Source organism: Podarcis melisellensis (assembly GCF_964234715.1).
Source record: "Podarcis melisellensis genome assembly, chromosome: 1".
In the NCBI taxonomy this organism is placed as follows: domain Eukaryota; kingdom Metazoa; phylum Chordata; class Lepidosauria; order Squamata; family Lacertidae; genus Podarcis; species Podarcis melisellensis.
The window spans coordinates 52,177,071-52,187,583 of NC_138528.1; the positions used below are offsets into that span (position 1 = coordinate 52,177,071).

Below are 10,513 nucleotides of genomic sequence, written 5' to 3' on the forward strand. Positions count from 1 at the left end.
GTGCGCAGATGCTCCGTCGCTAGTTACATTTACCTCTAGATGCGAACGGGGCTCCCATTCGTATCTAGAGGTACCACTGTACACCAGTTGCTTTAATTCAGGCAGAGGCAAACTCGGCTCTCCAGATGTTTTGGGACTACAACTCCCATCATCCCTGACCACTGGTCCTGTTAGCTAGGGATGATGGGAGTTGTAGTCCCAAAACATCTGGAGGGCCGAGTTTGCCTATACCTGCTTTAATTCTATCAATGTTCAATTCAATTTAATTCAAGTTTTAAATTATTGCTTTTCCTTTGTTTTCAGTGGTTCTTATTTTTATATATAAGTTGCCTTGAGTCCTGTCAGGGGAAAAAGGTGAAATATTAATAATATAATATAATATAATATAATATAATATAATATAATTAATATAATATATAATATAATATAATATAATATAATATAATATAATATAATATAATATAATATAATATAATAATGCACCCTACCTAACCCCATACCCCAAAAATGTGTCATTAAAAAGTTAGGTTTTATTTTTAAAGAGATTGGTCACTGCTTTTAATCAGATTGGTCACAATATTTTTGAGTGTAAAAAATATTTTTGAATATAAAAAACACTTTTGAATGTAAAAAGTTGAGGCAGTTCAGACAGACCATGATCACCCAGGAAAGCGAAAGGGCCACGACTTACTCATGCTCTGATTTCCCATTTTGCTGATGGTACTATTTTAATTATGACTGAGACTTAGTGCAGGCCCGTTGAAGTGAACACACGCAAGATTGCCTGACTCCGATGACTTTCCCTTGAATAGCCGATTGCTCTTTCCCAAGGGGTTCAAGCAAACGTAAGTACTGCCTGGGCCTCTTCCTGGGAATGTGCACGTTCACGCACCCGTTGCAACTGGCAAGGCTCCCCTTAACCTTATACCCTGCTATATTTAGGGAGCGTGCTCTCACTGCCAGCCTTGATGCGGATGACGATATTACTCATTGCATAGCTAGGTCTAGGTCTGCATTTAGTCTGTTGCCGCACCACTTCTGGAATGGGACAACCGTGAAGCCAAAAGATCGAAGCTAAATGTCTGTGGGACATAAGTCACAGTGGAGGAACTTGCCTATGGCTGTGAAATGTAAACAACGCTGTGTGCTACCACTATATTGGTAAGTCAATCTGTTCCATGTGCTTGGTCCCCAAGGCTACGTGATTATGTAGCGAGAGAAGTTCCTAGTGCTCACATCCCAAATATCAAGTAACTGGTGCTTAGATTATTCTAACCCATACCTAAACGGGGCAATGGCTGGATGGATGCATGGAGATGAGACAGCTTCCGGTACAGAAATAGTGTGTCTTTCAGTATCAGCTTTTTCCTAGGATACACAATTAGGTTTTCCCCAAGGAACTGATATTTCATCATTTTCCATTTTCAGATGTTCTGAACACATGATATATTTTTGCATTTAAGAAACGTTGGCTCAGAATAGTAAGAGTTGGAAAAGCTCAACTATGAGCTCTCCACCCCCCACTAGCACTGCAATGACCTTTTCACCAACCCCAAACTATGTCTTGCATTATTCACTCATTAAAAAAGGACAGTCATACCTTGGATCCCAAACGCCTTGTGACTCGAACGTTTTGGCTCCCAAAGGCCGCAAACCCGGAAGTGAGTGTTCCGGTTTGCGAACGTTCTTTGGAACCCAAACATCTTACGCAGCTTCCGATGGTGTGCAGGAAGCTCCTGCAGCCAATTGGTTGTCGAATGTTTTAAGAAGTCGGACAGACTTCTGGAACAGATTTCGTTCGAAAACCAAGGTACGACTGTAAGTGTAAACCAGCTAGCAGCTGTGATCATGATGGAAAAGGAGCTGTGAGATTCAAGTCTGGACTGTGCTCCTGATCTAGACTGGCACGGACACAAAATGTTTACAGTGTTTGTAGGAAACAGCATCTTAACAGGCAAATACAGTACCAGGTGCGTTCAACATGAGCAGGTCTAGAAATGGGTGTGAGGCCCCAATCCAGCTTGGGAACACTTTCCAGATAGGTAACCCCAGCTTCTATTTCTTCTAAATGGTAGTGTTTGAATAATGCAACAGCTGGGTACTGCCTAGTTGGTGCCGACCCACAATAGGGCCTTTTTGGTAGTGGCTCCCCATTTATGGAAGGCCTTCCATGGGGATATGTTGTGTTTCTGTCTCCCTTGTTATTAACATTCAGGTGGAATTTTAAAACAATCCTGTTCAATGCCTGGGCATTTGATGGCTGCAATATATAGTTCCTGGCAACCTTGAACATTTTAGCCGTGAGAATACTTGATCATTTCTCTCTTATAGAGGCATAGAATTGTAGAGTTGGAAGGTACCTGAGGGTCATGTAGTCCAACCTCCTGCAATATAGGAAGCTCTCTCATATTAATGGCATTGTTTTGCTGTTTTATTTCTTGTCATCCTGTGCTCTGTTGAGAGGAAGGGTGGGACAGAAAATTAATAAATTAATTTAGCTGATTAATATTCTACAGCTTTTTTAAAATGTGTTTGGGGGGGAGGCTATTGTTTTGTTTTTGTTTTAACTTATGTTTTTTTCTTGTGAACTGCCTTTAGATCTTTTGATGAGGCGCAGAATATCAAATAAATAAAGAAATCACCAGGGAGTTTGGCCCTCAGCCAGGTCAGTCCAGATGATAGCCATTGATCAAATGTTTCCAAGTGAGACAGAGGGATAGGGATGGGGGAGTCCCCTTTGGTGAGATGCTCTTCAAACAGTGAAGGAAATATCACCCTGGAGCCATTTTAGAAAACCGTGTCCCTGTTTTTCACAGAACATGTCCACAAATGTACCATGGACTCCTGGTTTATTCTGCACCTCTTTGTGTCCCAGACTGGAGTTCCATGGCCAGGCATTGCCACAAGAAAGTGAGCCCATCACTCCAGAGCTGCTAGCATTCAAGTAGCGTCCCACATCTTTCGAGCCAGGTGCCCCCCAATCCTTGAGAGTTTCAAGCAGCAGAGTTGCTGCCAAATGCACTCTCTCAAATGCATTTCATCCAAGGAAAGGGTAGCACAGCACCACATCACTTGCCCACCAGAATGGATGCTCATTACCCTGAGATATCAGGGTCAGAGTTGATTGAAGGCGTAATTCTGTAACCAGTCTTCCGCTGCTGATTTCATACTCCCACAATGATGTGAGACCTCCCTTGTTTAACTAAAAAATAAATAAATCTATTTAACCGTCCTGCTCAATCTGGAGAGGTATGAACGGCCCCCTTCTCCCACCAGCCAAACAGCAGCCGTTTCTCTTGCACCATTACTAGCAACGTAATGTGATCACTGGGTTGACCAGTCCAACCTCCTGCAAAACAGGAACCATAGCTAAAGAATCCATAACAGATGGCCATCTAACCTCTGTTTAAAAACCTCCAGTGAAGATGAGTCCACCACCTTACAAGGGAGTCTGTTCCACTGTCAAACAGCTTTTACATTCTGAAAGTTCCTCTTTATGTTTACTTGGACTCGCCTTTCTCGTAACTTAAATCTGTTGGTTTGGGTCCTACCCTCTGGAGCAGCAGAAAATAAGCCTTCCGCATCTTCCAGGTGCCAGCCCTTTAGGTACAGTGGCACCTCGGGTTAAGCACTTAACTCGTTCCAGAGGTCCGTTCTTAACCTGAAACTGTTCTTAACCTGAAGCACCACTTTAGCTAATGGGGCCTCCTGCTGCCGCCGCGCTGCCGGAGCACGATTTCTGTTCTCATCCTGAAGCAAAGTTCTTAACCCGAGGTACTATTTTTGGGTTAGTGGAGTCTAACCTGAAGCGTCTGTAATTTGACGCGTATGTAACCCGAGGTACCACTGTATTTGAAAGGTGGCTATCATATCCCCTCTCAATCTTCTCCAGGCTAAACATACCCAACTCCCTCAACCGTTCCTCATAAGGCTTGGTTTCCAGATTATTGTGTTTATCTTCATGAGACAAATTCAGGGAGAGTAAGGATATCAACGTCTACAAGCATTCCTCAGTTGCAAAGAGAGTGGCAGCAGCACACATGCAGATGAATTTGCAGGTCTCTGAACTGAGCCCACAAGCAACCAAGACTGCTGAATAGGAACTTAGGAAACTGCTTTATACTCTTGGCCCATCTAGCTCAGCAATGACTGGCAGCGGCTCTCTGGCGTCTCAGACAAGGGCCTCTCTCAGCCCTACCTGGAGATGCCAAGGATTGAACATATAGCCTTCTGCACACAAGACAGATGCTTTGTCCCTGAGCTACAGCCCTTCCCTAATGGATCACCTTTCCCGCCTCCCCATAGCAGCTTCTCGTGTGGGGAGGAACTGTATGCAAAACCCTTCCACAAATATATATTGCTCCTCATACAGGGCATCTGTAGGTTGCCACAAACAAAACACGTACCCTGATGCTATTTTAGGAATACGCAGGAACAAATGGTGCATTGTGAATCAAGTGTTGCCTCTTTATGAATGGAGAGGCTCTCCTCTGTGCGAATGGTGATGACTGGATGTCATGGAGCCCTAGGGAAGAACTTTGCCATGTGAGAATAACACCAGCCAGTCCACGTGTTGCCAACCGAGAAGAGGGCAGGGGACTGAGGGTGGAGGAACATGCCATGCTGATGCCCACTGAATGCCGACAGGCATGTCAGTGCTTTTCCAGAATGAATATGCTGCATCAGGTCAACTGCAGAAGCAAAATGTCAGGACTAAAAGTTTCACTAGCAAAATAGGAAATTTCCACCAAGGGGCAGGGGGCAATTGAGGTAACATAAGCAAATCAGCAAAGTGTATATATTGTGCAATGATTCCTTCTTCCACTACTACTTAGGTTTGGGGACATTGCTTTGAGCAGAGATTTCCTTGGCTCTGCAGAGAAACCCAGCAAGGGATCTTGTTTGTATTCTGGCAGTGTAGCTGAGGCAGACAGGTCTGCAGCAAACCGATCTATTTTTGGACTCCGGCTTGCCATTTATATCCCGCAAAATTATTCATCAGCTTCAGGGTGACAAGCTATTAATTTGTATAAATACGTCAGAGCAGGGCTTTTTCCACCACTCCGCCCTTTCGCCTTCATGTGCGGCGTGACTGAGGTCAGTTTCAGAACACAAATAAAGTGCCTTCAGCTTGCAGCCGGTTCCTTGTCTGCTGTTCATTCATATTCTAGATGCATCAGCTTACCCAGTTCCATTTGTTCCTTATTATTACTGCAGAGGGCAAAATAGCAGCAGGGCTTAGCTGGGATTCCTCAGCTGGTTATCTTTAGCGATGCTGGATTGGTGATGACAGCATCTTGTACAGGAGGGCAGATAGTGGAGTTATCACCTCATAGTCTGTTATATTGAAGTGTTGTGTACTTAAGGATAAGATTACTACAGAAAAAGTTATGGTTGGCTTGAAGTGGAGTCCCCTATCTCATAACTTATGAACCTTGGCTACATGCATCCTCTCAGATGGGGAGCTTCTAATTCTTGGAAGCCGTTGTATTTTCTGGACACTAGACCCAGGAACATTTGACCCCCTCACCAGTGCTTCCATAACATAAAAGAGGAATAAAAATAGAAAGCGAAGCATTGGGTCATAGTACCACACACTAATATACCAGGCATATTACTAGATCAGGGATGAGGATGAGGAGACTTAGGCATGGGTGAGGGTGTGTGTGTGTGTGTCAAATTCAGCCCTCTCTATTTGGCCCTCAGAATCATAAAAAGGCCACAGCACTCCCCAGGCTTTGTTTGCAACATCCTTTAGTATTTTTGCCTAGCTGGAACATGTCCATGAGCTCTGATGTTTCTTCCCTGCCTGGATGGATGACAGAAAGGGGTGTGCAAATGGTATGTAGCCCCCAGAAGACAGCTAGCCTTCACAATGGTCCCCCAGGTCTGTGCTAGGTGTCCATTTTACAAGATTACTACTTTTGCAAACCACCTAGTCATTGGGAGATACAGCATTTGGGATCAGCAGTGGTCTGGCCCATGAAGAATACAACCGAAATGTACATTTCGCTTTTTGTGTTCAAATCAAGTGACTCCCCAATTTATGCCTGGTGAGTTGACTTAGCTTGCCTTGAGTCTTTTCTGGAAGCACTCCGTTCAGCTTCTTCTGTCATTGAGAAAGCAAACTCAAACGCTGGTTACAGAAAGGCTGTTGCCGTGGCTTGCTTTAGCTTTCATCTTTAATCCACCCCACGTTTTCTGCATTCGGGTGTTCAGAAGGGAAAGGGTCACGAGGAGGACTTGCCTAGAATAGCTAAGCCCTCCTGCATGTTTTCTGTGTACATTTGGAATCTGGTGGAGAACAGCAGGGAATACGCAGAGCAGCTAAAAATAGCATTTGCTCCCAGTGTTTATCCAATATATTTTGCTATGCTTGGTTTTGCTCGTGTCCTTTACTATGAATAAGTGTTCCAAGCAAGCTGAGGACAAAAAGTAAAGTCTTTTGAACAAGAAACTGCTGAAAAGCCTGGACCTTGTGACTTGGCAGGCTACCCTCCTTTCTATTTATTTTTCATCTACAAGCAGCCAGTTCCCAATATGCTTTTTTTTTTTGGTCTAAGCCAGGGATGGGGAACCTATGGACTCCAGCTCCCATCAGTTCTAGCCAGCATGCTCAATGGTCAGAGATGATGGGAGTTGTAGTGCAGCAACACCTGGAGGGCTGCAGGTCCCCCACCCGTGCTCTATACAGACTTGTGGCTAAAGCCAATGGCAGCCTGCTCACAAAGTATGCCTATGATGGAGAAATCAGGGTGTTGCCAAGCCCCTCAGCAGGCCCCACTATGCACAGCTGCAGGAGATATTGTGGGCCCCAAAGTGTGTGGTCCTGCTCCACCCTCCACTCCACAAATTAGCTTTATGGATGAACAATGAGGGAAACATAGTTGGAAGAGACCCTGGGGGTCATCAAAGTCCAACTCCCTGCAATGCAGGAATATGCAGCTGTCCCATAAGGGGATTGAACCTTTAACCTTGGTGTTATCAGCACCACTCTAATCAATTGAGCTACTGTTGGAATGCCCTTTCCTCCTTAATAGCTATGCTTGACATGGACAAAGTATGGTCATGAGCAGAAAGCTGCTCCCATTGTGCCACTCAGAAGTTTGGTGAAATACACCCACCTTCTCTCTGCAGCCATATTCAGAATGGGAAGGGGAGATAAGGGAGTGGCATTAATGGCAGTACAAGGTCCAGTTCTAGCTGCAATGGGAAGGAAGAGGGAAGACATTGTCTCGTTTTTCTCTCATCGACCTAACACCACGTGACATTTTAAAAGCAGTTACCTGGTTTACCTTTGAGAAAAGATTCTGTATTTGGGTGTCGTCTTTGTATTTTAGATACCTGGTTGCTGATTTTTCTCCTCGTTATGCTGTTGCTGGTACTAGAATCTGTGTTTTTTAATGTGTTCCTAATTATAATTGGATGTCACTGTGCTCTCAGGCCAGGAATGTCCAGAGTGAGGAATCAATTGTCAAAAGGACACTTGCAAGTTAGGGAAAGATGTGTATATCTGCCCCATGTCTCTCAGCTACTTCTAGGTGTGCACCTGATGTCACAGTTGCCACAGTAGAGAGGCCCCGTCCCTGGCTTATGTATCTCCCCAATCTGAGCTGCTCGGAAGCAGGCGAAGACTCTGCCTGTGTGTAACCTTCTGCTCCTCTCACTTCAATCCTCTTCTGGCCCCGGGAGACAGTGGAGCAGGAGAAGTGAGGGCAGCAGCAGGAGGAGGAGGTGGTGGTATGGAAGCCCTTGACTCTCCACCAGCCTGACTTCTCTCTCCCTCCTCCTGCACCTGTTCTTCAATCTCCAATCCTGCAGCTTCTCCTGCCTCAGACTCATCTCCTGGCTGTCACAGGCTCCCCCAGTTCACGGATCCCTTCTTCGAAAGGGGATCCAACCCCCTTTCTCCCGGTGCCCACTTATCAGTATCCAGCCTCCACTCCTCAGTGTCCAGCCAGTCACCGACATTGGATCTATATAATTATTATTTGGCATGTACAGCGTGTAGTTATTATGCTGTACTGGTGTTATGTTGTGGCACTGGTGTTGTATGTTATAAACCACATTGTGGTCTTCTGACAAATGTTGGCATATAAATTTTTAAAAAATAAATTTGTATCTGGCAGCCGCTATTCTGCAACTGGCTCTGATTGGTGGCTCTGAGTATTCTACTAAAAAAGCACAAAGATCCCACAAACTTAAGGTCTGTTCATCCCTGACCTAAACTATAAATGCAGTTGTACAGGACTGCAGTGAACAGTGCAATGCTAGACACGTCTACCCAAAAGTCCTGTTTATTTCAAAGGGGCCTGCTTCCAGGTAAGTGGGTATAGGATTGCAGCCTAAATTGTTTTGCACCACAGATCTCTACTCAGTCCCACAGTGCATCATTCACCTTCACTCCCATAGCATGCAGCACAGCTTATGCTAGCTGAGCGGATGGTTATTCCTTGTCATGCAGGGATTTCTGACATCTCTCAGTCCCTCTTGTTTTTTGCTTGCTCTACACTTGTAATATGGATGATGCGAGTTAATATGATAGGGTTGTTCGGGGTGGAATATCCTGCTGAAGTAGATGACCTTTAAGCCAACCTTACAGTTCTACCTTTGGGGTAGGGGGCAGGCACAGTTGTCATTCTCTGCTAATGCCCAACACAGCAGCAAAACAGAAAGCAATAAATGCCATCTTTTATATATATATAAAAAAGGAAAAGGCAGAATAAAGCAAGTTGACCCACGACAGCTACCAGTGAACACCAAAGGGCTAATGCACACAAGGAAAAGTTACTTTCTTCCCTCCCTTTTTAAACCCTTTTTAAAAAACCAAGAATTTATCAGAATTTGTTAACTTGCAAACCACCATGTGAGGTCCACTTCACTATATTTGAATCACAGTCTCTCTTCTGCCTCTTCAACAATGTCCATCAGACAAGGCCCCTGCCCACTCCACCAGTATGATGGTATTGGGACTTAAAAAGGCTACTGTGAAGCACCTTACTGCTAAAAGTTTGTATAAGAACTGAGAACAGATACCCTTCAATTTCATAGTAGATGAGAGACTCAAAGTGATTACCTTATTTCAGAGACAGTGTTTGTAGCTACAAAATAAAAATAATTGACTGGCCTGACTGGCCACTTCTTGCCAACTCAAACTACTGAATTCTTGAAGATGGTGCTGCAAAAAAATTCAGAATTTAAAAGAGTTGGGACTTAAGCCACTGATATTTTCATCATTTTTGTTTTTGAGGCTGGAGTAGACACAACAATGTCATCCCATTAAAGGATCAGGAACAGACTGGAGGACTCATCTCGTGCATGAATTCTCTTGCCCTAATCATGGTTAGACATGGCATATGCACAAACCCTAGCTATGATTAGCACACACAAGTAGCCAATGTGGAGTCTTCAGTATGTTTTGGACTACAGTTCTTTTACAGTCAGCCGTGATCCACATGACCAGTGATTAGGGAACTGTAGTTAAAAACATCTGCAGGGCACCCCATTGGCTGTCCCTGGAACAACATTTCAGATTTTGGGGAGAAGCAAACCAAGATTAGGGTTAACCTAAGTTAACATCAGGATGCGGATGGAGCTGTGGGTTAAATCACAGAGCCTAGGACTTGCCGATCAGAAGGTTGGCGGTTCGAATCCCCGCGACGGGGTGAGCTCCCGTTGCTTGGTCCCTGCTCCTGCCCACCTAGCAGTTTGAAAGCATGTCAAAGTGCAAGTAGATAAATAGGTACCGCTTCAGTGGGAAGGTAAACGGCGTTTCCGTGTGCTGCTCTGGTTTGCCAGAAGCGGCTTAGTCATGCTGGCCACATGACCCGGAAGCTGTACGCCTGCTCCCTTGGCCAATAAAGTGAGATGAGCGCCGCAACCCCAGAGTCGGCACGACTGGACCTAATGGTCAGGGGTCCCTTTACCTTTAAGTTAACATCAGTGCAGCCATTCCAAGTAACCATGGTTGAAACATTTAAGGGAAATTCTAGTATGAGAGGAAAAGAGCTAGATGGGAGTGCATGTGAGGCTGTGGTCTGTTCCCGAAAGCTTAACCCTGCTTAAGAAGCAGGAAGCGTTAAGTAAGCCTCTGAATACCAGTTGTGGGAAATCTAAAGTGGAGAGAGGGGCTGTTGCACTCAGATCCTGCTTGTTGGCTTCCCATGGGTCTCTAGTTGGCCAGACTAGACGTGCCATTGTCTTGATCTAGCAACCTTCTCTTATGTTCCTACTACAAATACATTGACTCGAATTCAGTGTTGTTAGTAACAAATACTCACCAGCTGAGTTACATAAAAACACTGATTATTTACCTGTAGTAGATTATCAGAGATGCTGCGCATTTAAATCTGCCTCTAAATTCCGTATTAAAACAACTTGTTAATGAAATATTCAACTTAGGTCATAGCGAATTGTACTTCGATTTCATTTTAGGTCACGGAAGATGTAAAAAAAAAAAGGAGAGAGAAGTTCTTTAGAGGTAAACATTGAAAACGAGTGAAGATGAACCAGA

The 10,513-nt window shown here is 44.5% G+C and overlaps 1 long non-coding RNA gene across 1 annotated transcript; it reads left to right on the forward strand.

Moving 5' to 3' along the window:
• Window positions 1–659: 659 nt before the first annotated feature.
• Window positions 660–10,486, forward strand: LOC309359027. Its single transcript, XR_014163699.1, has 3 exons — window positions 660–1,161; window positions 2,599–2,665; window positions 9,251–10,486. It is a non-coding gene; the product is annotated as an uncharacterized lncRNA (long non-coding RNA).
• The last annotated feature ends 27 nt before the right edge of the window (window positions 10,487–10,513 follow it).